The sequence below is a fragment of the Hyaena hyaena genome, unplaced genomic scaffold (assembly GCF_003009895.1).
Source record: "Hyaena hyaena isolate Hyena2069 unplaced genomic scaffold, ASM300989v1 scaffold_852, whole genome shotgun sequence".
Lineage (NCBI taxonomy): Eukaryota > Metazoa > Chordata > Mammalia > Carnivora > Hyaenidae > Hyaena > Hyaena hyaena.
The window spans coordinates 802,113-829,730 of NW_024081485.1; the positions used below are offsets into that span (position 1 = coordinate 802,113).

Below are 27,618 nucleotides of genomic sequence, written 5' to 3' on the forward strand. Positions count from 1 at the left end.
TTGCAAGTTGATTTTATTTATTTATTTATTTATTTTAACAAATAGTTTATTGTCAAATTAGTTTCCACATAACACTCAGTGCTCATCCCCACAAGTGTCCTCCTCCATGCCCATCCCCCCCTCCCCCCCCCACATCCATCAGTCCTCAGTTTTTGTCTCTCTAGGCCAGAAGCCAAGCCAAGTGCTTGGTATCAGACATATCTGCAATACCTGTAGATGTGGGCAAATTCCTCTTCTGGACGTCCCCAAAATATCCTGAGGTTCCTGCACCCAACAGGAAGTGACATTCTTTACTCACCTGGTAAGGCTGTTGGGAATTCTATAATCAAGGTTATAACCTCAACATTTCCAAGGGGCTCTTTTGGCTTCATGATTCCTATAGTCAACCTTAGTTCCTTAAAGCTATATGATCATATCTGAGTCTATGCATATCTCTCAAATATGACATTCTAGTTAAAGCCTTGGTAAAGTAACCAGTACTTTCAATGATGTCCTGTTACAAGAACAGATTCTTATTGAACTTATTATACAAGTAACTGTGATTGCCGAGAAAGAAAGAATATTCACTGAGAGTGTCTGAATTTCAGATGGTTCAGGTAGAAGGTTTAAATGCTTCAAACTGTTCATGAAGCAATGTTTTTTCATATTTATGTGCTCATGGATATTTTAAGAGAATGTTTCCTTAAACTGGAAGAGCAAACATTAGTCAATCAGAGAATATTTCAAGTAAGAGTCATAAAAACTGTAATCATCTTCCTCAGTTGATTTAGTTCCATGTTACTAAGCCTTATTCAGTTTGAAGGCAGCTTTTAATTAGTTCTGGAATTTCTTACCAATTTTAGTTTTATGATTTTAAATATACTAAAAACATGTATTGTCAGAAGCCCTTTTTATGAATTTCCTTGAAGATGAAACACATTTTGCAAGAGAATAAAAACTCAGGAGTTGAGATGACATGACTCAGTCCCCATGTTTGGTGCCAAAATTGTATGATTTGATCTGGGATCTGGAAATGAATGGTCAGGAAAGAATTCTTGAGACATTTCTGGTGAAAATAAGGTGGTTTATTAATGCACAGGGACAGGACCTATGGGGAAGAAGAGCTGCACTGCAGTTTTGAGGAGTGATTGATAATATACTTTTAAATTGGAAGGAGTAGAGACAAAGGAAGTTTCCAAAAGGATTTTGATGTGATAAAGAGGACTTACAGGATCTTGGAGGTCTAGCTAAGGTTGTTTTTTCCTCTAGGAAGGCATTAACATTAAGAGGGTTGGGAGTTCCTGGAGGAATGTCATACTTTTCTGTCTCAAGTATTTGTCAGTGGCCTGCAGATTATTAAAAAAATTAATTTTATCTACATTTCCTTTTTAAAAGAAGTTTTGATAAATATGTGACCCCTTTATTTTTAAAATTTTTTTAAAAATATAATTTATTGTCAAGTTAGCTAACATACAGTGTATACAGTGTGCTCTTGGCTTTGGGAGTAGATTCCCATAATTCATCACTTGCATACAACATCCAGTGCTCATCATAACAAGTGCCCTCATCAATATCCTTCTCCTCTCCACCTTCCCCCATCAACCCTCAATTTGTTCTCTGTATTTAAGAGTCTCTTATGGTTTGCTTCCCTCTCTGTTTGAAACTATTTTTCCCTTTTCCCATGGTCTTCTGTTAAGTTTCTCCAATTCCACATATGAGTGAAAACATATGATATCTGTCTTTCTCTGCCTGACTTATTTCACTTAGCATAATACCCTCTAGTTCTATCCATGTTGTTGCAGATGGCAAGATTTCATTCTTATTGCCAAATAGTATTCCATTGTATCTATAAACCACATCTCCATTCATCAGTTGTTGGACATTTGTGCTCTTTCCATAATTTGGCTGTTGTTGAAAGAGCTGCTATAAACATTGGGGTACATGTGCCTCTATGAATCAGCACACCTGTATCCTTTGGATAAATTCCTTGCAGTGCCATTGCTGGGCTGTAGGTTAATTTTGTTTTTAATGTTTTGAGGAATCTCCACTCTGTTTTCTAGAGCGGCCGCACCAGTTTACATTCCCACCAGCAGTGCAAGAGGATTCTCATTTCTCCACATCTTTGCCAACATCTGTTTCCTGAGGTGCTAATTTTAACCACTCTGACCAGTGTGAGGTGGTAACTCAGTGTGATTTTGATTTGTATTTCCCTGATGCTGAGCGATGTTGAGCATCTTTTCATGTGTCCGTTGGCCATCTGGATGTCTTCTTTAGAAAAGTGTCTGTTCATGTTGCTTGCCCATTTCTTCACTGGATTATTTGTTTTTCAGGTGTAGAGTTTGGTAAGTTCTTTATAAGTTTTGTTTACTAACCCTTTATCTGCTATGTTATGTGCAAATATCTTCTGCCATTCCATTGGTTGCCTTTTAGTTTTGTTGATGTTTCCTTTGCAGTGCAGAAGCTTTTTATCTTGATGAGATCCCAGTAGTTCATTTTGGCTTTTATTTCCCTTGCCTTTGGAGACGTGTCGAATAAGAGATTGCAGCTCAGGTCAAAGAGGTTGTTGCCTGTTTTCTCCTCTAGAGTTTTGATGATTTTCTGTCTCACATTCAGGTCTTTCATCTCTTTTGAGTTTATTTTGCATATGGTATAAGAAAGTGGTTCAGTTTCATTCTTCTACATGTTGCTGTCCAGTTCTAGCACCATTTGGTAAAGAGACTGTCTTTTTTTCCATTGGATATTCTTTACTACTTTGTCAAAAATTAGTTGGCCATACATTTGTGGATCCAATTCTGGGTTCTCTATTCTATTTCATTGGTCTATGTGTCTGTTTTTGTGTCAATAGGGATCTCTATCTGGCTTAGGAATCAAGGTAATGCTGGCTTCATAGAATGAGTCTGAAGCTTTCCTTCCATTTTTATTTTTTGGAACAGCTTGAGAATAATAGGTATTAATTCTGCTTTAAATGTCTGGTAGAAGAATTCCCCTGGGAAGCCATCTGTCCCAGGACTCTTATTAGTTGGGAGATTTTTGATAACTGATTCAATTTCTTCACTGCTTATGGGTATGTTCAAATTTTCCATTTCTTTCCATTTGAGTTTTGTTACCATGTGGGTGTCCAGGAATTTGTCCATTTCTTCCAGTTTGTCCAGTTTGTTGGCATACAATTTTTCATAGTATTCTGTAATAATTGTTTGTATTTCTGTGGTGTTGGTTGTGATCCCTCCTCTTTCATTCATGATTTTGTCTATTTGGGTCCTCTGCCTTTTCTTTTTGAGCAGTCTGGCTGGGGGTTTATCAGTTTGGTTTATGCTTTAAAAAAAACCAGCTCTTAGATTCATTGATCTGTTCTATTTTTTTTGTTCTTTTATTTTTTTTGGATTCTGTATTGTTTATTTCTGTTCTAATCTTTATTATTTCTCTTCTTTTGCTGGCTTTGAAGTTTCTTTGCTATTCTGCTTCTAGTTCTTTCAGGTGTGCAGTTAGGTTTTGTATTTTGGATTTTTCTTGTTTCTTGAGATAGGCATGCACTGCAGTGTATTTTCCTCTTAGGACTGCCTTTGCTGCATCCCAAAGGGTTTGGACTGTCGGGTGTTCATTTTCATTTGTTTCCATATAGTTTTTAATTTCTTCCTTAATTGCCTACTTGACCCATTCATTCTTTAGTAGGATGTTCTTTAACCTCCTTGCTTTTGGAGGCTTTCCAATTTTTTCTTGTGGTTGATTCCAAGTTTCATAGCATTGTGATCTGAAAATATTCATGTTATCATCTTAATTCTTTTATATTTATTGAGGGTTGTTTTGTGACCCAGTATGTGATCTGGGAGAATGTTTCATGTGCACTTTAGAAGAATGTGTATTCTGCTGCTTTTGGATGAAAAGTTCTGAATATATCTGTCAAATCCATCTGGTCCAGTGTATCCTTCTAGGCCATTGTTTACTGACTTTTTGCCTAGATGATCTGTCCATTGCTGTAGTGGAGTATTAAAGTCCTCTGCAATTAATCTTATCAGTAAGTTTGCTTATGTTTGTGATTAATTGATTTATATATTTGGGTGTATAAGTTGGGGGCATAACATTTACAATTGTTAGCTTTTTTGATAGATAGTCCCCATAATTATGATATAATGCCCTTCACCTCTTGTTATAGCCTTTAGTTTAAAATCTAGTTTGTCTGATAGAAGTATGGGAACTCCAGCTTTCTTTTGACTTCCAGTAGCATGATAGATGGTTTTCTATCCCCTCAATTTCAATCTGAAGGTGTTCTCAGGTCTTAAATAGTGTTTTGTAGACAGCATATAGATGGGTCTTGTATTTTTATCCATTCTGATACCTTATGTCTTTTGATTTGGGTGTTTAGTCCGTTTACATTCAGAGAGATTATTGAAAGATACAGATTTGTGTCATTGTGTTATCTGTAAGTTTTATGCTTGTGGTGATGTCTCTGGTCCTTTGTAGTCTTTGGAGCATTCCACTCACAGAGTCCCCCTTAGGATCTCTTGCAGGGCTGGTTTAGTGGTCATGAACTCCTTCATTTTTTGTTTGTCTGGGAAAGTCTTTATCTCTCCTTTATGACAGCCTTGATAAACAATTCTTGGCTGCATGTTTTTCCTAGCCAGCACATTAAATATTTCCTGCCATTTCCTTCTGGCTTGCCAAGTTTCAGTGGACAGATATGCTACTACCCTTATGCATCACCCATCTTTGTAGGTTAAGGCTCATTTGTCCCTAGCTGTATTTAGAATTCTTTCTTTATCATTGTATTTTGCCAGTTTCACTATCAGATGCCATGGTAAAAACCTAGTCTTATTGAATCTGAAGGGAGTTCTCTCTGCCTCCTGGATTTGGATGTCTGCTTCCTTCCCCAGATTAAGGAAGTTCTCAGCTATAATTTTTTCAAGTAAACCTTCTGCATCTTTCTCTCTTCTTCTGGAACTCCTATAATACGGATATTATTACATTTCATGGAATCACTTAGTTCTCTAATTCTCCCCCCATGGTCTAGTATTTTCTTATCTCGCTTTTTCTCAGATTCATCATTTTCCATATTTTTATCTTCTGTTTGACTTATTCTCCCCTCTGCTTCCTCCATCCTTACTGTCACTGCATCTAGTTTATTTTGTACCTCATTTACAACATTTCTTAATTCATTAGTTTCTTGATCTAAGGCAATAGATTTTCTGCTGTCTTTGATTCTTTTTTTCAAGCCCAGCTATTAGTCTCATGACTATTAATCTAAATTCTTGATTAGATATATTGTTTTATATCTGTTTTCAGCAATTCTTTAACTGTCATTTCTTTCTGGATTTTCTTTTGTGGAAAATTCTTCCATTTCATTATTTTGGCTAGTTTTCTGTCCTTTATATGTTTTAAAAGTTTGTTATGTGTCCTGCTCGTGCAAGCACTACTATATCAAAAAGGGGTCATATGCTGTCTGGGGCTGGCCCTTCAGGAAGTGTTTCTGTAGTGTGTTGCATGCTCTCTTTTGTTGGGACTCTGGTTGCTTTATCTTTCTACTTGTAATGGTGGTTTGGACCTTATACCAGGTGTGCTTTGATTTGTTCATTGAGGTAACCCTGGAAAAAATTTAAAAAGGGGGGGTGGTTATGGAAGAAGCCTTATCCCATACAAAGAAAAATGACAGTGTAGGGATAAAGAAAAGAAACCGGCAGAGAATCAGAAAAACTATACAGCATAATCCAAAGAGTGAGAGGAAAATAAGAAGGAGATACAGAAGAGATGTAAAAATAATAGATTAAAAATGTCTGCTTAAACAAACCAACAACCAGAACAGAAAAGGGGAGATATAAGAGGAAGAAAAGGAAGAAAAAAAATATATATATGAATGATGGGAATTGACCAAGAATCAAATCAAAAAATGCAAAACTGCTGGGTGCTTTGAAATAGGTGGCTGTGCTGGTCTGTAGGAGGGGCTGACTGGTTTGGTTAGTGTTAATCTTGCTTGGGTAGACATACAGTTACCAGGCACAGAGGGATGTGGTTTGGTGTAGGCAGGTCCCTCCTCCACTGGGGATCTGCTGTCCCTTCCCCAAAGCCCCACCTTGTTGGTGATGGGAAGAAAAATGGCGACACATCCCAATGTCTCCTCCCCAAACTGGGTGTTTCAGACCACTTTTTTTAGGCCTTCCTAACAGTGCCACATGGGCCCAAGTGGGCCAGTTTGTCCCGCTTCACAGTCTCCTGTGAAGGTGCTCCACTGGGATTCAAAACCCTGTTTCTTAAAGGATCCAGGCTCCACTGTGCCCTGGTCAGGGTAGTGTCACTCCACACAGCCAGTCAACACAGGGCCTCTGGGTGGCAGGCACCTGCATGGTCTTTTGTCCTTGGAGCAGCAGTATACCTTCTCACAGCACTCAAGGAAGGGGACTGCTTTTTCCTTCCTGTGCCTCTGAACTGGCTACCGAATCCAGGGCTGGTTCTACTCCCCTCTACCAGCAGGCCCTAGGCAGCAGGCCCTAGATTGAGTTATAAATCCCCACAGCCCTGAATTGAGTTAGAATTAGTTCTTTCTCTGTCTTATCCATGCCCCAGTCCGTGGTTTTTCTCTTGTCCAAATACAATCCTACAGTCCCACAGCCTCTCTTTCTCTTCCTGTTGTCTCTCCACAGAATAGGATCTCTCCCCGCCATGCTTATACCCTCCGTTTTTATCTCTCCCAGTTTATAATCATGCACCTGTGGCCCACCAGGTTGTCCCTCTAGGCCTCTGGATATGTTTCTGTCACTGTGTAGTCTGGATTCCTGGAATTCCAAGACCTCTGTCCTCAATACTGGTGTGTTTGAGGAATGAGGGACTTTCAGGTCCCTCTATTTCTTCACCATGTTGACTTTTCCCTACATTTCCTTTTGCTTTTCTTCTCCACATCATCTAAAATGCTTATTTGTCAACTAATTTGTATAGGAAGATAATATGTAATGCCTCATTGTATCAGTAAAGTTCTTGTCATGGCCTTATTGTCTGAACCTGTTCCTACATAATTAGATTAATGAAAGATTAGCAGGATTTTGTAAACAATTATTCTTTAAATATAAAAGGACATAACAATAAAAACAAAATTGAAAGCACTCTAAGAGGAGGAACCTCATCAATTACATTTAGTTTGTTTCTTCATTGCTTGTCAATCTCTCATACTTAATAATTTTCTTAATTAAATAAGAATACCTGATTAAAAAATTTTTTATAGTTTATTTTTGAGGCAGAGAGAGACAGAGCATGAGTGGGGGAGGGGCAGAAAAAGAGGAAGACACAGAATCTGAAACAGGCTCCAGGCTCTGAGCTGTCAGCACAGAGCCTGATGCGGGGCTCGAACCCATGAACTGCGAGATCTGACCTGAGCCAAAGTCGGACGCTTAACCAACTGAGCCACCCAGGCGCCCCAAGAATACCTAATTTAATTTAAAATTTAAAATTTTGGCTTTCCCACTTACTTACATGTCATAAAAAAGTATGAAGTATTTTAAAGAGAGAGTGTGTCTCCTTTTCACCAGAGCTTTCTTTTGGGAGAGAGTATTTGAGTATCAATATCTAGAGATAAGCTGGATTACAGGAGCATATTTGTGGCGATAAAAAAAAGTATAGGAATTGTTTGGGGAATAATAAATGTTCAGAACATTATGTATATAAAGGAAAGTAATGGGAAACTGTGTTGTAGGAAAGGACTTGAATGACAAAGGGAAAGAAAGTTTTCAGCAAGAAATATGTTCTTAATCATTATAAGGATGATTAACTGACAGTGGTGTGCATGAAATGGACTGGTTCCAGATACACATGGAGATTATTAATGTTATTATACATACTTTACATACTACTCCGTAAGTCACCCTTCTAAATTATTCAAATTTCAAAAGTTCAATGATATTTTTCTATTAAGTTGTTGAAATACTAGAATTACTTCTACAAGTATAAATAAATGCCATATAGATTCTAGTCATCATGTAGTAACTTGCTCCTCTTTGTATACAATTCCCAGAATGTGTTCAGGATTTGGAATCTTAGAAGTCTATTTTCTGATATACTTTTTTTTTTTTTAATGTTTTTTTTTATATCTAGGAGAGAGAGAGAGACAGCGTGAGCAGGGGAGGGTCAGGGAGAGAGGGAGTCACAGAGTCTGAAACAGGCTCCAGGCTCTGAGCTGGCAGTCAGCACAGAGCCCGACGTGGGGCTCGAACCCACGAACCGCGAGATCATGACCTAAGCGAAAGTCGGACGCTTAACCAACTAAGCCACCCAGGTGCCCCTCTAAAATACTTTCTGTGTTATATGAGTTATGTTAAAGTGGATCTAATCTTAGTCTGTGCATCATCACCTTTCAGAAGCTGCAGTTAACCAGGTCGTGATATATCTTTTTTACACATATATGGATATAAAAATAGCAATACATGTGTAAAATTTCTTTTTTACCAGCTTGAGAAATATTATTTCTCTCTGTATTTTATACACACTTTATTTAAACTCCCTACATTTGATTTTCTCCCTTTATTTTGTGCTGCTTTGTATTTTCTGTAGCCAGTTTAATCACATCCTCTGCCTTGCCCACAGGTAGAACACCTGTTAAGGAAATGAATGGGGGGTGCCTGGGTAGCTCAGTTGGTTAAGCGTGTGACTCTTGATTTCAGCTCAGGTCATGATCTCTAGGTTCCTGGGATCAAGCCCTGTATTGTGCTCTGAGCTGATGGTGTGGAGCTTGCTAGAGATTCTCTCTCCCTCTCTTTCTCCCTTCTCCTGCTGGTTCTCTCCCTCTCAAAATAAATAAGCCTTTAAAAAAAAATTTTTTTTAAAAAAGGGAATGAATGATTTATGGTGGAGTAGTATCTGGGAAAATAATTGACATACAAGAGGCACTAGTACAAGGGTTAACAGCTTGACAACCTGGATTGAAATAGTGTGTCCTTCACTTAGCAGTGCTTTTTAACCACTGATCCGCAGTTTCCATACCTGTAAAACTGGGTTATAATCTTACCTACTACATAGGGTTATTGTGAGGACAAAATGAGATAATACAAGTAAAAGCTCTTAAATTAGATTTTGCTAAGTGGAAAGCATTGAATAGATGCGATCTCTCAATCATTACTTTTTTAACTTGAGTTATATAGGTAATCTGAGAAAACAGTAAAGACAACTTACTAGAATAGTTCTCAAACTTTATTGGGGAAATTTTATTGTACAAATGTTAACAAATTATTAAATTGTTATTACTAGGTCATAGTTGAGAGATTCTGATTTATTAGGATAGGGGTAAAATCCCAAAATTTGCAATTTTAGGAAGCATCACAGGTAAGCCTGTTATGTTTTCAGAAATTTCCTAGAGTTTCAGGAAATGTTAACAATTTCACTATTGTGGTTAAAAAAATTAATGTATTGGATATTACTAGTTGTCGTGTAAACCAAACACGATTTCTTTCTTTAAAATGAAATGTGGCGTTTCTAAATTTTTTTTAACGTTTCTTTATTTTTGAGGGAAAGAGAGAGACAGAGTATGAGTGGGCAAGGGGTAGAGAGAGAGAGACACAGTATTTGAAACAGGCTCCAGGCTCTGTGCTGTTTCTGACATGCGGCTCAAGCTCATGGACCACATGATCATGACCTAAGCTGAAGTTGGATGCTCAACTGATTGAGCCACCCAGGCGCCCCAGAAACTTGGCATTTCTATCAAGAGTTATAAAACTACCTTTTGGGGTGCCTAGGTGGCTCAGTCATTTAAGCGTCCAACTTTGGCTCAGGTCATGATCTTGTGGTACCTGCGTTCAAATCTTCCCACTTGCATGTACTCTCTCCCTGTCTCTCTCTCTCAAAAATAAATAAAACATTAAATTTTTTTTTTCAAAACTGGCTTTTGATTTGATTCATTTATTTTTTTATTGTTTTTCCCAAGTATATAATCCAAAAAATTGCATTAATTTATCTTTTATTTCTAAAATTTTGATATTAAATATGACTATATCTTAATATTGATCACTATGTAAATTGTTTATCTCTTCAGTGGATTCCTTACCTAACCATTAAAATCTATAATTATAAATACTATAGTATCATTGGAATAAGTACATAAAAATTAAAAAGCATTAATTATATTTATATGCACACTACACTTGCAGTTATGTAAAAATATAAGTAGGCAAGTAAACAAAGAATGACAAGAATATATTCAAATTTAAAATAGTTGGCCTAGGGTCAATTAAAAAGGAGGAAAACATACATATGAGCCCATTGCAAAATAGTTGTACAAGGGGTGCCTGGGTGGCTCGTTCAGTTGAGTGTCCGACTTCAGCTCAGGTCATGTTCTCACAGTTCGTGGGTTCGAGCCCCACATCAGGCTCTGTGCTGACAGCTAGCTCAGAGCCTGGGGTCTGTTTCAGATTCTGTGTCTCCCTCTCTCTCTGACCTTCCCCTGCTCATGCTGTCTCTCTCTCTCTCAAAAATAAATAAAACATTAAAAATTTTAAAAAAATAGTTGCACAATATATGGATTAAATTCAGTGAATTATACTTTTAGTCTCAGCTTTTGCTTCATGTTGTAAAGCATTGCCCAAGATAAAGCGAAACAAAACAAAACAAAACTTCGTAAGTTTCATTATAAACTACTTTCCTACAGACTCAGAAAAGTTGGGTTCACTATAGTGTATTTGTTGATTAGAACCCTGCCATCCCGGACACTTCTGACTCTCAAAGATAGGAAAATGAGTTAATTATCAGCACAATTCTAGAATGCTGTCCTAAGTGTTAATAATTGCTTTCTGTTTGCTGGCATATGAAAAGAAAGCTGACAGGCATTAAGGATATTGCATTTTATATATATTTAAACCACAGACCATAGCCAGTAACTATAAATTTGTTACTCCTGTCCCTTTTGGTATTATTTAGTAGATAAGTAATCAGTTAATTAAATGACAGTTTTTGTGGCAAATTGTAAATGAGAAAATAGGGGATGGCATGGTAAAAGAAAGGTTTTCTTTTCTATCAGCCAAATTGCTTTTGTTTACTCTTTTGTGTGACACTTTGGATCTTTAGATTTTTTTAGATTATCATTCTAAGAGAAAATTAATTTACCATACTGTGTTTTTGCTATCTGGAAAAGAACAGAAAATAAAACTCAAATTGGTTTAAACAATAAAATGAATATACTGTTTTACATAATTTAACAAGTCCATAGGTAGTTAGACTTTACCTATGACTTAATCAGAATTCCAGGTGTGTTTTTTTGTTTTGATTGAACAGTTGATTAATTGACTATTTTGTTTATTTTTCCTGCTACTCTCAATCTTGCCATCTTTCAAGCTGACAGAGTTGACAGCAATTTCAGGCTATTGATATCAAGATAAAAGTTTTTATATCTCTGAATTCCCCATGAAAGACCATCAATTCACTCTGATTGTATTGGCTGGCTTAGGTAACATGCCTGAAATGATCACTCCCTTTGGCAAGTCGTTGGAATGTGCTGATTGGTTTAACCTCCTGCATCAATTTTTAAGCTGGAAGTTTGAGATCACACTGCCATCAAGTGAAGCAAGAAGGTGGCTAGGCAAGGGAAGAGAGCTTTCACCAGAACCCAACTATACTGATACCCTGATTTCAGACGTTGTTTCCAGAAATGTGAGAAAATCAGTTTCTGTTGTTTGAGCCACCAAATCTATGGTACCTTGTTATGACAACTTAAGCTGACTGAGACACTTGGCAAGCTTAAATGTACAGCTATCAGGTTTAAGGTATATGCAGTTACTTTCTTGGGTCTTGATTTAGTTGGTTCTTTGTTTAGTTATAATCTTTTTTCCCCCTCATATTTGCAATCATTAGAAAACAGTGTGCCTCATTGTGGTAGTAGATCCTTGTAAATAATAGTTTTAAGTGTGAAAAGGACAGATAATTGTAATTATCCCATTTCTATCTTTGTAAGTACAGAATATTGAATCCAGTTTTTGTATGTTAGACTAAAATTTTGCTTCAGGTTTTTTAAGAGATAATATTTCATTTTATAATATTCAGCGTAGAATCACAGAATGGTTATGCAGTTCATACATGGCACTTGATAGATCAGCAAAGCCCTTCTGACAAGTTACTGTCAAAACTGCTATTTTATCGGGGCGCCTGGGTGGCTTAGTCGGTTAAGCATCCGACTTTCGCTTAGGTCATGATCTCGCGGTTCGTGGGTTCGAGCCCTGCGTCGGGCTCTGTGCTGACTGCCAGCTCAGAGCCTGGAGCCTGTTTCAGTCTGTGACTCCCTCTCTCTGTGACCCTCCCGTGTTCACGCTCTCTCTCTCTCTCTCCTGTAAATAAATAAAACATTAAAAAAAAGCAAAACAAAATTGCTATTTTATCTTAATATTTATAATGTTCCATGTTCATAAAGCCGGTCCTTAGCATCACAATTGCTATTATTATAATCAAGTCTAAATCAGCTCTTTCAACTGAAAGACATACAAGTAATAGCTACTGCTAATAAATCTTTTTAAAATTAGAAAGTGTAAATTATCAAGTAGTGCCACAAATCAAACACTTCTATGGAAGACACATCAGATATGCCTTATTATTCACTGTTAAATTAAAAATACACAATTCTTAAATATGTACTACAGTGCTTTCTTTTTAGCTTTATGCCAGAAAAATTTGGAATAATTAACGCTCCAAGCTCTCAGGAGGCTGTCAGTTGAAGTGTAATGGAAGAAGTAAAAGAATTTTGAAATTTATAACACGCAGAACTTAATTAAATTCACAACAAATTCTAATTAGAAGATTGTGGTGTTATAAAACTGAGTTCCGATGAATACTTAGTATATTTTTTACTATTAGTGATGAGCAAATCAGCCTAGTAATGAATCCCTTTTTATATTTTTTTACACCTAACTGCACTTGCTAGGCAAGCTTTTTTCAAAGATATTATGGAATCTCTTAATTATTATTAGTTGGCAAATGAATAGTCAGAATGCTAGTGGACAATATGATGATTTAGTGTTATAACTAGTTTTCATTTATATAGCATATTTCTCTTAGGAGTGAGGTCAGATATTTCATAAAAGCTAGGTATTATCAGAAAATCCCTGTGAACAAAACAAATATATATACCTAAAAGACAAATTCCTACTTGCTCACAAACCACTAGAAATAATATACTGATCCATTTTTAAAAATAAGAAACCAAAACAAGTTTAATCAATTATATAATATAAAATTATGAAAAATAATTAATGTAATTTATGCTAGCAGAAATCTGAAAGTAATTACCCAGGGGAGAGGAAGTTTACTGAAAAAAGGTCTTGCCGAGAATTTCTGGGGTGATGGGAATATCCTATATCTTGTTTGGATGGCAGTTTCATAAGCACATAAAATTGTCAAAACTTATCAAACATAACACCCAAGGTCTTTGCATTTTATTGTATGTTAACCTCATATGAGCATTTAAGTAGGGGTATACTGTGATTAAATTTGCATTTAAAATCAATTAGCAATGGTGAAGAAGATGGAATATATGGAAAATAAAGGTTGTCTTCTCTGGGCACTAATAGTCAATGGTTTCTCAGAAAGAAAAGTGACAATTACCTTTTTTTTTTTTGTATAGAACAAGAGAGTCTTATGGAAATTTTTTTCTTGTACACTGTAATTCTGGTGTGATCTCCCACCAAAATTGTAAAAGCAGTGAAAGGCTTTTGAATTTTTTGTTGGGACTTTAATTCATGAAAGCCCACCAGCTAGCTATCACCAACACTGTCATGTACTGTATCACTCCTAGTTAAGTTAATTTAAAAAAAAAAAAAACAGCTTTATGTAATATTGGGAAGCATATTGATTGCTGCAGCAAAGAAGGATGTACACCAGAGGAACTGGGGTGCTGAGTTAGAAGGACTTTTAATAGGAGTTTATCATAGAGATTAGGCTTATGCCTAAATGTGGTGCCCTTGCACTTCTCCTCAATGCAGAGTCCACTTGGCTCCACTTGGTTTCTCCTATTCCAGGAACCTGGATATTCTGTCAGGACTTTAAACTGGAGATGATTATAAGTCTTATCTATTTCCCATCTCTCTGGGATCACTGTTCTTCATTGCCCAAGTTTCACTGTTTGAATACCGTAATTTTATATATTTTGCCTGACTTTTTTATTTGTTTTAGGCAGTACAGAAAATCCAGCCTCTGTTATTCCATCTTAGTCAGAAGTCAAAATTCTGGAATTGTTTTTAAAACAAAATATTGGGGAAGGATAATGTGTGGGCAGACAAAAAAAAAAGAGGGGGGTATGCCAAGGCTTATTTGGAAGACATGAAAGGCAACAAAGCTTTAAAAGAAGAAAAATAATATTAAAATAGTCATAAGTAGTTTTTTTAAAACTAGTTTCAAGAATAGATTTTGATCTGTGGAAAGAGATGCATTTTAGCTAAATTGTACTCAGTAGTATTGATTAATTTGCACTAAAAATTATTCCAAGGTTTAGAATAAGTGCAGGGCTCAACAGGTATACCCATCCATTAGTAAGCAATTGTGGTTACTTAATAATGAAAGTAAAATATTATTTTTCCTTAAATTTTTGTGGTTTTAAAAAATAGCTACTAAGTTATTAGGACATAAAAATGTATTGTGTTGTTTAGAACTATTTAATAAACTGAACTGTAGTTATTTTGACTTGGGAATGCCATGAAAGATTGTTGAGACACTAAGGGCATCCTGAGCTGAGAAAGTTTGAGACTTTTTCATGTGGCCAATTTTTGGTTTTTCTATTGCTTCAAGTGTGATTGCGGTCATTTTTGTTGGCATTTTCCTGGAGATCTTGTCTTTGTCAGTCACTATAGATAATGTTTCTGTTTGTAACTGATGTATAGAGTACTGTGGAAGTACAGAGAATGAGAAGTAGTATTTTCTGAGTGCTTACTATGCTATAAGCACTTAAAATTTTTTTTTAATGTTTTTATTTATTTCTGAGAGAGAGAGCATGAGACAGCGTGAGTAGGGGAGGTCAGAGAGAGAGGGAGACACAGAATCTGAAGCAGACCCCTGGTTCTGAGCTAACGGTAAGCACAGAGCCCGACACGGAGCTCAAACCCATGAACCATGAGATCATGATCTGAGCTGAAGTCGGACGTTTTACCGACTGAGCCACCCCGGCCGCCCCTATAGACATTATTTTTTAATCTCATCTAATACTTGCAGCAATCCTGAGTTGAGTGTTATTCCCATTTTATAGGTAAGGAAACAAAAGTCAAAGAAATGAATTATTTTGCTGAAGGCTGCGCATTTAAATGGGTGAAACTTACATTTAAATCCAGTTCCAGGGCTTGTGGAGTTTTCATTATAGAGGTCAAGTGATTTTCCTATTTATGGGAACCCTGTAATGAATACTACTTGAAGTGATACTGAAGGTATTATTTTCAATTTTGGGAAGTAATTGAATGGAGGATCAAGGGAATAGAGATTTGGGGATTGGAAGTAAACACTAAAGTTAGATTTTTATGTTAATTCTTAGTACCTATTGTACATGCAGGGGTTTTTTTTTTTTTGCATCATTTGATGGATTATTAGATTTGTTAGTATATTTGGTAACCTTATTTCCATAGTAGACAATTAAGATTGTTACAGTGTATACATAGTTATGTTCAGTCATCTACAATTTATAGTAATTAGAAGTCAAGTTATATGGAGTTTTTCACTGTCAATTTTTCATTTTGAGTGTGCTCTTGCCTTTGTGCTTCCAGAACATACAGACATTTCTCAATCCAATAAAAGACCTTTTATTATTTGTTCTTTATTATCTCTTTCTGGAAATTTTATGGTGTTTGGAATTATCTCAACCATTCTCTATATCTCTTTACCTCTGTTTCGAATTTTCTGTTTTTGATTCTTTTGCTGCATTCTGTGTCATTTCTTAAGACCTGTCTTCCATCTATAAATTCTCTTTTCAATTATGTCTCATCTCCTTCCATCTTCTTTTTTACCAAATCCTAAAATATTATTATATGTTTAATTCATGGATGTCATAACTGAGTATTTTCAAATCTGCTTAGACAGACTTCTTATATTTAGTACTTTCTGTAGGCGTATTAAGTATGTTAATGTTCTTTATCTTATAATTCTAATATAGTATTTTCAGGTCAGATACTGTAGTTTGATTTTTCTATGTATACTTCCTGTGGTGGTTTTTGTTTGTTTTAGGGACTTTTGAATGCGTGAATTCATTCTTTTGCAAGAAATGTGATTCTTGCATGCATGTGGAGGTAGTACCGCTCTGGAACTACCACATTTTTGAGTGGTATGAATTTAGGCCATAAAACTGCATGAAGTGTTGGTTTGTGGTTATTAATTCTCAGGGGAGTCTTTTTTTTTCTTTCTCCCTTTATATCTTTCTATTCTACCTAGTTCCCAGAAAGACAGGTATATATCTCTGTCATCTTCTGCTTTGGGTTATGTTTATATTATGTTTATTTGTTTATTTTTCATAGTTTATGACTTATAGAATCTTGAATGTGGATTTTAAATAATAGGACTTTACATCCAGATTAAACTCTAAATTCTGGGCCCTTAAAAATAAGACTCTTAATGCCAGACTGTAGGCCACACATCAGCAGATGGCACCAAGGTTCAGTAAATACTAGCCTTAGAATTCATAACTATCTGGATTTCGACCTCCTTTTCTCTCATATAGTCTTTTATAAATTCTTTAGTTTTCAGTGAGCCCAGCCATATGTTTAAATAAGTTTTTAAAAACATATTTTACTCAACACTATTAGAGTTAACTATACTTAGAAGGGGAGTTAACTAAATATCTTGATCTGTCATGGTGCAAAAAGACAGCTCATTTGATTTTCTGTAATCTTTACTCATGAGAATCTTCAGAAGTAAGTTACAAACTTTAGAACTCTTTGATATGGATTTGCTTTATTTTATACAGAGGTGGAATTGGAACTCTTTGCTCTGGCCATAAATAGGTAAGTAACTCCTGACTTTCCAGAGAACATTTAAAATCACGAAATTTGTCTGGAAAGGTATACTGACATGGTAGTGGTGTTAGGAAATGAGTTGTTAGCTATTTTATATTCACTCTTGAATTTTATCTCAAAACAATAACATAAAATTCAAGTTAGAAATTGAAGCACTGTCAATTCAAAACTGTTTTCTGTTTTAAACTGTTAAACTAAAACAGATTTTCTCCCTACCTCAAAATAGTTACATAAGAACAGTCTGTTGTCACAGAAGTCATTCTATTATAGTTATTCTATTATAAAGGGTATAGTTTCTATTTGAAATGCTAAGCTACAAATATTTAGCCTTTTGAGCCATCTGCTCTGCTAAATACCCATAAGTATTTTAGACTAAAATCTGAAAAATTGAAATACTTGAAAACCTTTGCATTGTTGACTTTTGATTTTGTACAACATATCTTGCTTTTAGAAGTAGAATGATATAGAAAGCTTACTTGCAAAATATTCCATTGTCCTATTAAAAAATAGTTTTAAATCCTCTTATAGGAAGGACCTTCTATAGATGAAATTATTTTATTAAAAATATCTTATTCTTTAACTAAATAAACATAAAAACTCTATTCAATATATTTATTCCAACAAAAATATATTTGATTCCTTACATTTAGAGTTCTGTTAGGTAAATTTATGTTTAAAATCATTACCTTGATTAAATGAGAATCTTCTGTTAGAAATATTGAGGAAGGTTTCCTCCCCACCTCTAATAAAATTTTAATAATTGTCTTTATAACTCCAGGAAATTAATTAATGTCTTCAAGTAGACATTTGTATGAGTTACATGTTTTATTGAATACTTACTTTATATTTCATTTTTCTTAAAGTTTATTTCTTATGAGAGAAAGAGCACGCAAAGGAGGGGGCAGAGAGAGGAGAGGAAGAGAGAGAATCCCAAGCAGGGTCTGCACTGTCAGTGCACTGCCTCATGTGGGGCTCAATCGCATGAACTGCGAGATCATGACATGAGCTGCAGTCGAGTCAGATGCTTAACTGACCAAGTCACCCATGTGCTCCTATATTTCCTTTTTGAATAGCATTCTATTAAACTGTTAAACATGTAAAGAAAGCTTAGTGTCCCATGTCCCATGTTTTGTACTCATACAAAAACGCTCACTCACTCACTCCCATTCCCAGAGGACTGGAAAGAGGGAAGAAAGAAGCATTACAGCTGGACAAAACAAGAGTTGAAGAAAATTGCCTAAGTAACCATGAGCTGATTTTAGAATGAATTTATAATTCAAATTCAAATATCACTTGTACAAAAACTTTGAATATGTGAGTTTTGTTCAGCGTAAGCCATAACCGAGAGTGCTTCTGAGCACCTGACAGGAAGAAATGTAAATTCTCTGGTGAATATTGTTTATCTTTAAATTAAAAGAAATCCCACAAATTATTTCCCAATGAATATGAAAAGCCAGAAGGAAACGAGGTACCATGAATGAGAATTAGCAGAAACATTAGACAGGTTTTACAGTTTGTTTTGGAGGCCATTGCATTGTGGTTTCTATTCCATTTGGACATGATTGAATATGCCCTTGAGTTTGTATAATACTTATTGTAGAAATTCAGTATATGTGTGTGTGTGTTTTACTTTATAATGTCTCATTCCCTATTCGGATTCATTTCTGGAACCAGTGGTAATAAGAACCAGCAGCCATGGCCCAAGATTGAAGAAATATATGATAGAGTTCAAGCCATGCTGTTCCACTAAAATATGGATAGTTTTCCTGCTCCTTTTGGAGTTGATTTTGTTTCCATGTATTTTCTAAGCTTGATTTTCTGGCCTTTGTTTATTTCTCTAAGTTTCTATTTCTTTAGTTTATCTCTATTTTTGCTTAATAAAGCTGGAGTCAGTTTTTGTTTATGAGCCATTACTCTTACTGATAGACGTACCCCTACCTTCACAGCGGAGGGACTCCATTCATTGCTTCAATTGTTTGCTTCTGTGAACACACACCAGAAGAACTTCTCTCTCTCTCTCTCTCTGTGGTCTTGAACAAGTCCTTCGTATGCAGAGAAGGTTTTTGTTGTTTTTTAAACTACTCCAGTTTATATTTTTGTCTGATTTTTAGTCTCTGTTTTCCCTTCAAAGTCCTATTGAGGCCACTATCAATTTAAACACTGACAGTGCTCTATTGTCCATTGAAATGCTTAGAACGACAAAATTCATTGGTTTTCAAGGTAACATATTCCATTTCTTTTTCTTTTTTGAAGAAAATTACTCTATTAAGTAACCTCTCTTCTCTTGAGCCCAAATTTGTCTTGTTGCTCGTTCTAATTCCCTTCCCTAGAGCATCCAGGAGAGCTTACTTACCCTTCTATATAAAAACTCTTCTAATTAAAAATAGTTAATAATGTCTTGACTACTCTTTTTTTTTTGCATTTTTCTTGTATTACCTTGTCTTGTCAAAAGTGAAAAATTTTAGAATTTAATGTTTCCCAATTCAATAAATAAATCATTAATAGTAAAGAATAAACTATAGCCATATTTTACCATAAATGAAACAGTTACATTTTATTCTTACCCTTAGGATTCATATTGTTATTTACACTACTGTTTTTCCTCCTCTCTTCTTAAAGGTTCTAAGTTTTCTCCTTGTTCATCTTTCAGCCATCTCAATAAAAACATGACTTACAGTTTTAATTAGAACAATGATATGTAACAGGTTGATGATATTGGATCCAATTATATATATTCTGTATGTGTACAATTTGTAAGTTGATTATAAATTGCATTGAGTAAAGTAAGAATCTAATGAAGGCCTACTATGAGTATATGAAGTCAACCAGTTAACTATTAAAAACTTTACAAGTTTTTTGAAATTTTCTAATATAAAAAAGTATGGACTAATGCCAGACATATAGTCAGTTCTTATATGTTGATTTAATTGACCAAAATTTCAAAATACTAAAAGATTAGGAATTATAGTTGACAAAACATTATAAGATGCTATAATAGACAAATTCACAAAATCTCAGGCTCTCTAGATTAGGCTGTGTAGATTGGTCCCATCTAGAAAAGCAGTCCATATTTGAGCAGTGTTTTACTTGCAATTTCTGGTTGAATATTTAATCTAACAATGAATACTTTTTTTTCAAAAGACTTCCTTAGGAAGGATTTTGATACCAAGTCATATTTAATATTTGTATAAAATCTTGTTAGGTGTAGGAGCTTCATCTCTTGGTAGATGTCCAATAAGCCTTAGGTCAAATTTATTCTATTTTACTTGTAGTTAGAAGACCAAAAAGAAAAAAGAAAAGTGAAGATACCAAGTTTTCAAATGGGTATGATTCTGTATCTCAATAGAGTTTGTAGTACTTCATTAAGTTTTTTAGTTATGAGTTCATTTTTTTCACCTTTTTGTTATTACAGTTATTATGCCTCAACTCTTTATTTTTTTCAACTTTAGTTTGAAACTTTCAGACTTTCAGAATAGTTGAGAAAATAGTATGATGAACATCTGTACATTCCACACCTAGATTCATGTTTGTTACTATTTTGTAAAATTTACTTTATCTACATATATCTAGGCCTTACTTTTTTTTGTCTGCTATTTGAAAATATTTATAGACATCATGACACTTCTTTCCTGAATACATAAGCACCTGTCCTATAAAAATAAGGGCATTTTTTACAACACCCTTATCATATGCTGGAAATGAAAACATTGATATAATAATATCACCTCTTATACAGTACAGCTACACCAATTTGCATTCCCAACAACAGTTAACAAAGGTTCCCTTTTCTCACATCTTCACCAAAAGTTTTTCTTGTTATTTTGATACTAGCCATTTCAACAGATTTTAGGTGATATCTCATTGTAGTTTTGATTTGCATAATATACATGAAATGTCTGCTTAGATCCAATGCCCAATTTTTAATTGGATTGTTTGGTTTTTCCTTTTGAGTTTTTTGATACATTCTAGGTATTAAGTCCTTATCACATATATGATTTGCAAATCATATATATAGGTCTTTTACCTGTTTGATTAAAATGATTTGCAGTTATTTTATTCTTCCTGTACAATTGTAAATGGGATATTTTTCTTAATTTATCTTTCTGATGGTTTACTTTTAGTGTATAGATAATGCAAGATATTTTCTCTGTATTAATTTTGAATCCTGCTACCTACTGAATTCATTTATTTGTTCTGTTAGTTTAGGGTTTTCTGTGTATAATGTCATCTATAAGTATTGACAGCTTTACCTCTTCCTTGACAGTTTGGATGCCTTTTATTTCTTTTTTTGCCTAAATGCTATGGCTAGGATTTCCTATTCCATGTTGAATGAAAGAGGCAAGAGTGGGCATCCTTGTCTTGTTATTGATCTTAAAGGAAAAGCTTTCAGCTTTTTAACATTAAGTATGGTGGTAGCTATCTGTTTCTCATATAAGACCTTTATTATGTTGAGGTACTTTCACTTTATACCCACATTATTGAGTGTTTTTGTCATGAATGGATGTTGAATCCTCTCAAATGGTTTTATTGTATTTACTAAAATGATCATATGGTTTTTGCCTTTCATTTTATTAATTTGATTTGTGGGTATCAAACCATCTTTGCATTCCTGAATAAACCCCACTTGATCATAGTGTATGATCCTTTTAATGTATTTTAATTTTAATTTGCTAATGTGTTGAGGATTTTTGCATTTCTGTTCACAGATACTGGCTTGTAATTTTCTTTCTTTTTTTTTTCTTCTGGATTTCCTCCTTTCCTTCTGTCTGTCTGTCTGTCTTTCTTTCTTTCTTTCTTTCTTTCTTTCTTTCTTTCTTTCTGTCTGTCTGTCTGTCTGTCTCTCTGTCTCTCTGGTTCTGGTAGTAGGGTAATGCAGGCCTTGTAAAATGAGTTTGGAAACATTCTATCCTCTTCAATTTTTTGGAACAGTTTGAGAAGTGTAGGTATTAAATCTTCTTGGAATGTTTGGTGGAATTCAGCAGTGAAGCCATCTTTTCCTGGATTTTTTTTTTTTTTTTTAAGTTTTGGATTACTGATTCAGTCTTCTTACTAGTAATCTGTCTATTCAGATGCTCTGTTTCTGCATGATTCCATCTTGGAAGAATGTATATTTCTAGGGATTTATCCATTTCTTTTTCTTTTTGATTGTCCAGTGCATTGACAATTAATTATTTATAATAGTCTCTTATGATCCTTTATATTTTTTGTGGTATCAGTACTACTATTCCTCATTCATTTCTGATATTATTTATCTTCTAAACACCCCCCCCCCCATTATTTTCTTACTTCTACTACCTTTGGGAATTGTTTATTTTTTCTAGTTCCATTAGATGTAAATTTGAGTTGTTTCTTAGAGATTTTGTTTTTCAGGTAGGCCTGCATTGCTATTAACATCCTTCGTAGAACTACTTTTGCTGCAGCATCCTAGATTTTGGAGCGTTGTATTTTCATTTTCATTTGGTTCAAGGAATTTTTTTATTATCCCTTTGATTACTTCATTAACCCATTGGTTGTTCTGTAGCATGTTTAATCTGCATGTGTTTGTGGCTTTTCCATGTTCTTATTGTAATTGATTTCTAGTGTCATGCGATTGTGACTGGAAAGATGCTTGGTATGATTTTGGTCTTAAATTTATTGAAAACTTGTTTTATTGGCTAACATGTGTTCCTTTTAAGGAATGTTTCATGTGCACTTGAGAAGAATGTGTATTTTGCTGCTTTTGGGTGGAATGTTCTTTATATATCTATTAAGACCTGGTCTCATGGGTCTTTTCAGGCCAGTGTTTCCTTATTAATTTTCTCTCTGGATGTAATATGCCACTTGTACCAATGGGTATCAATAATACAAGTGGCATATTAAAGTCTCCTACTACTATTATATTATTGTATTGCTATCAATTGTTCTTATTAGGTCTGTTAGTATTTGCTTTATATATTTAGGTTTTCCTATTTTGGGTTCATAAGTGTTTATAAATGTTATATCCCCTTATTAGATTCACTCCTTTATCATTATGCGTTGCCCTTCTTTGTCTTTTGTTACAATCTTTGTTTTAAAGTTTGTTTGATATGAATATAGCCACATTAGCTTTTTTGTAGTTTCCATTTGCATGGAATGTCTTTTCTCATCCCTTCACTTTTAGTCTCTGTGTATCCTTTGATTTGAAGTAACTTTCTTATAGACAACGTATAGATAAGTTTTGTCTTTTTATCCATGCAGCCAGTTTTTTTTATTGGTGCATTTAGTCTATTTAAATTTAAAGTAATTATTGATAGGGATATACTTATTGTCATTTTGTTCATTGCTTTTGTTTGTTTTCATAGGTTTATTTCTTCTCTTTTCCTCCTTCCTTGTGGTTTGATGGCTTTCATTAGCATCAAGTTTAGATTCCTTTCTCATCCTTTCTGTATCTACTCTAGGTTTTTGTTTTCTGGTAACCATGAGGTTAATACACAACAGTGTGTGTGTGTGTGTGTGTGTGTGTGTGTGTGTGCGCGCGCGCGTGCGTGTGTGTGTGTGTAACTATGTTTGAACACATTAATAAAGCTCTACATTAAAAAAATGTTTATTTTTGAGATAGTGCAAATGAGTGAGGGGTAGAGAGAGAGGGACAGAAGATTTAAAGCAGGCTCTGGGCTGAAAGCAATGAGTCCGATATGGGCTTGAACTTACAAACCATGAGAGCATGAACTGATCCAAGTCAAATGCTCAACCAACTGTGCCCTCAAAACTACATTTTTAGTCTCCTGTTTTTATTTTTGATGTCATATGATTTTGTGTATCCCTTCACCTAATTATTTTAGTTATAATTAATTTTTCTATTTCTTGGTTTACCTCTCTCCCTATTTTTCCCTTTGCTCATTTGTTTTGCTTCTTAAATTTCACATATGAGTGGCATCATATGGTATTTGTCTTTCTCTAACTTATTTTGGTTAGCATAATACTCTCTAGCTCCATCCACATTATTTCAAATGGCAGGATTTTATTTTTTGATGGCTGAGTAATATTTCATTGTATATATATGCTGCATCTTTGTCCATTCATCAGTCACTTGGGCTATTTCCATAATTTGGCTATTATATGTAATGCTGCTATAAACATCAGGCTACATGTATCCCTTTGAATAAATATTTTTGTAGCCTTTGGATAAATGCCTAGTAATGCAATTGCTAGATCATAGGGTAGTTCTATTTTTAACGTTACAAAGAACCTCCATACTGTTACTGCAATGACTACACCAGTTTGCATTTCCACCAACAATGCAAGAGAGTTCCCTTTCTCCATATCTTCGCCAATACCTATTGTTTCTTGTGTTATGCCTTTAGCCATTCTGACAGGTATGAGGTGATATCTCACTGTAGTTTTGATTTGCATTTCCCTGATGATGAGTAATGTTGAGTGTCTTTTCATGTGACTGTTGGCTATTGGTATATCTTCTTTGGAATAATGTCTATTCATGTCTTCTGTCCATATTTTAATTGGATTACTTGTTTTTTGGATGTTCAGTTTTATAAGTCCTTTGTATATTTTGGATAATAACCCTTTATCTGATTTGCCAGTTGCAAATATCTTTTCCCAGTCTGTAGGTGGCCTTTTAGTTTTGTTGATTGTTTCCTCCACTGTGCAGAAGCTTTTTATGTCCCAATACTTTATTTTTGTTTTTGTTTCCCTTGCCTTAGGAGATAGATATACAAAGAAGTTGCTACAGCCAACCTCATAGAGGTTGTTGCCTGCGTTCTTTTCTAGGATTTTTATGGTTTCAGGTCTCAGATTTAGGTCTTTAATCCATTTTGAATTTATATTCGTGCATGGTGTAAGAAAGTGGCCCAGTTTCATTCTTTGTTCATTTGTGTTGCTGTGCAGTTTAGCCAACACCATTCCTTTGTTGAGGCTGTCTTTTTCTCATTGGATATTCCTTCCTGCTTGTTGAAGATTAATTGATCATATAGATATGGATTCATTTCTAGGATTTCTATTCTGTTTCAATGATATGTGTGTCTATATTTGTGCAAATACCATACCAGTCCCTAAGAAGCCACATTAATCATGTTTTTTACTAAATCAGTGTTTTAGATATAGAATTGATAAAGCAAATATTGAACTTGAAATAAACTATCATTAGCTATAGATTTAAAGATTATTTTAGACTTGTCAAATATAATGTATTACTGATGACTTTTTGAATTCTAATTTGCTAAAATTTAACTAAAATGATGAGTTTGGAAATTGGTGACTTTGGCTAAGAATGTTCATCATGGCCTGCAATAGTTACCACCGTTTCCAAGAGCCATTTTCCTTATTATCACTTCTATACTCTACTTTATTGTATCTACTACTCAGAATGTAGTCCCCCACATTTCTGACTTAAGGAATTGCTTAATATCAGGACACTTCTATTTCATATAACAAGATACGGATATTCTAACTACCATTTTGTAAAGGAAAATTTGTGAGAAATTTAGACAATATGATGAGTTATTGAGAGAGCTAACCTCTTTCATTCTTGCAATAAGTATATGTAAAGCTCTTCCTGTTCACAGACATATTTGTAGGCTTTGGGGTAGGAAAAAATTGTTCCTAATCTTAAAAACTTTAGGTGGAAAGGTATAAAGCCATAATAATAAAATGAGTCAAATAATAAATGCCAAAATATAAACAATACAAAACATAATACATCCACATTTAATTGACTTCCCCTTACCCAATTCACTAGCTTAACCTATCTTTTCAATTGCTTATGTAAAACAGACTGACAGATGTTCAAAACACAGTAGACCCTTGAACAACATGGGAGTTAGGAGCACTGACACATTCGATTGAAAATTTGCGTGTAACTTTTGACTCACCTAAATTTACTAGTAGCCTACTGTTAACCAGAAGCCTTAATGATAACTTGGTTGATTAATATGTATTTTGTATGCTATATGTAGTAATGCTATATTATAAGGAAGGAAGCCAGAGCTGCTAGGCGGGACCCTTGTCATCACCAGCCAGGATCATATGCACATCTTGGGAAGTCTGGGACTGTGTTCATTCCATGCATGAGTTGTCATCCAAGATTATTAAGGAACATAATTAACCTGAACAAGCACCGGGACTTCATGTGTATCATCACCAGTGTAGCCTCATAATGAGTCAAAACACAGATGTAATTATACTCAGTTGGTTGACCTGCACACCCTATATTCTAAGTGATGTTCATAGATTCTGGTCTTCCCTTGCAAGTAGTTCAGGAGGCAAAAACCAGGGAGTAATGCAGAGACCGTGAATTTGCTACTGGGTATAACATCAAACTTGGTATGTACAACACGTGTGTGAATGGAGACAATGGCGACCCACTATGGAAGTGTATGAATGTCCAGCCCAAGGGTAGAGGAATCCTAGAAAATACCACCAAGTGGAACTTCACTAAGTTCTCTTCATTCACAAGAAGAGCTGTGTTGAAGTGGTATGGTCTCATGGAAGAGCCCCTGGTAATTGAGAAGGACTTGCCCTCATACCTCTAGCTCCACAAGTGTGCATCCCCCATCAAATCCCACCAACACTACTTATCTGTCATCCATGAGGATTTGCCTGAAAACTAGCCTGCACTTCCTGCCAGAGGAAGGTCCCTTACCTTGCCAGGTGGCTTGGTGCTCTCCTAACCCCTGGCTCTCTTGTGGGAATAAAACATACAAATAGAGGAAAAAATTATGAAGAGAAAATATATTTACAGTACTATAAATAAAAAATCCTTATTTATGTGGACCCTCGTCGTTTGAATCCATGTTGTTCAAGGATCAACTATATACTAAACATTTGCCATTGGAGTGCAAGGCTACTCTCTAGAATAATTCCCAGCAGTTGACATTTATACTTCTAAGAATCAGTTGTATTTGTCCCAAACCATTTTATACCAATAGATCTTTTTATTGTAATTGCTGAGTTAAATGTTAAAATTTTTTTAAGTAAGTGAAAAATTCATTTCTACTTCTGTAAACTTGGGAAGATTATAAAGTTGAGTTACTAAATATTGTTTTTAAATTAGATGTGACTAGATTATTTCTGAGATAAAATCAGAAGTCTAATGATTGTTTCATAAGAATTTATAGACAATTATTTAGTGGCATGGATAGTGAAAGAAACATGATGCTACCTCCAAACAGAAGACCCATACTCAGAACAAAGCCTTAGTTCCATATCAAAATATTGGTGAATAGATATTCATTTATATGTTTTAAGGTAAAATAAACCATGAAATTTATTGTTTTTATGATTCCTTACCTTACCTAATTTTATTGATTAAACAGTCAGCACACCCATGTTGAAACAGATAGCTTTCATAGTCAATGAAACAAATAATGAATTCAGTAATTCCTATTGACTTTTGCTTCATTGCTGTATGAAGGTCATCAGAAAAGATTTTGAGTATTAAACAAGTGTGAGACTTTTCTTTACCAGTCCTATTATTTTTCTTTTCTTCTTCTTAGCTTATGTCTCCTTAGTTCATATGCCTTTCTATTCACTGAATGCTAGCATCTTTTTGTAGCCAGTATGGCAATTACGTTCTATAATAATAGTAATCATTAGCATATACATATAACAATAACAACTACTTCGTTAATTTTGTCATAGACAGCTTATGGCAGGTTAAAAAATATGCCCAGTATTATTTCTTAAATTTGGTATCTGTTCTACATTTTATCTAGCAAAAGTGTCATGTAGTAGA

At 34.8% G+C, this 27,618-nt stretch overlaps 1 pseudogene; it reads left to right on the plus strand.

The window, feature by feature from the left end:
* The first annotated feature begins 216 nt into the window (after positions 1 to 216).
* On the plus strand, positions 217 to 26,423 carry LOC120222236 (annotated as a pseudogene).
* The last annotated feature ends 1,195 nt before the right edge of the window (positions 26,424 to 27,618 follow it).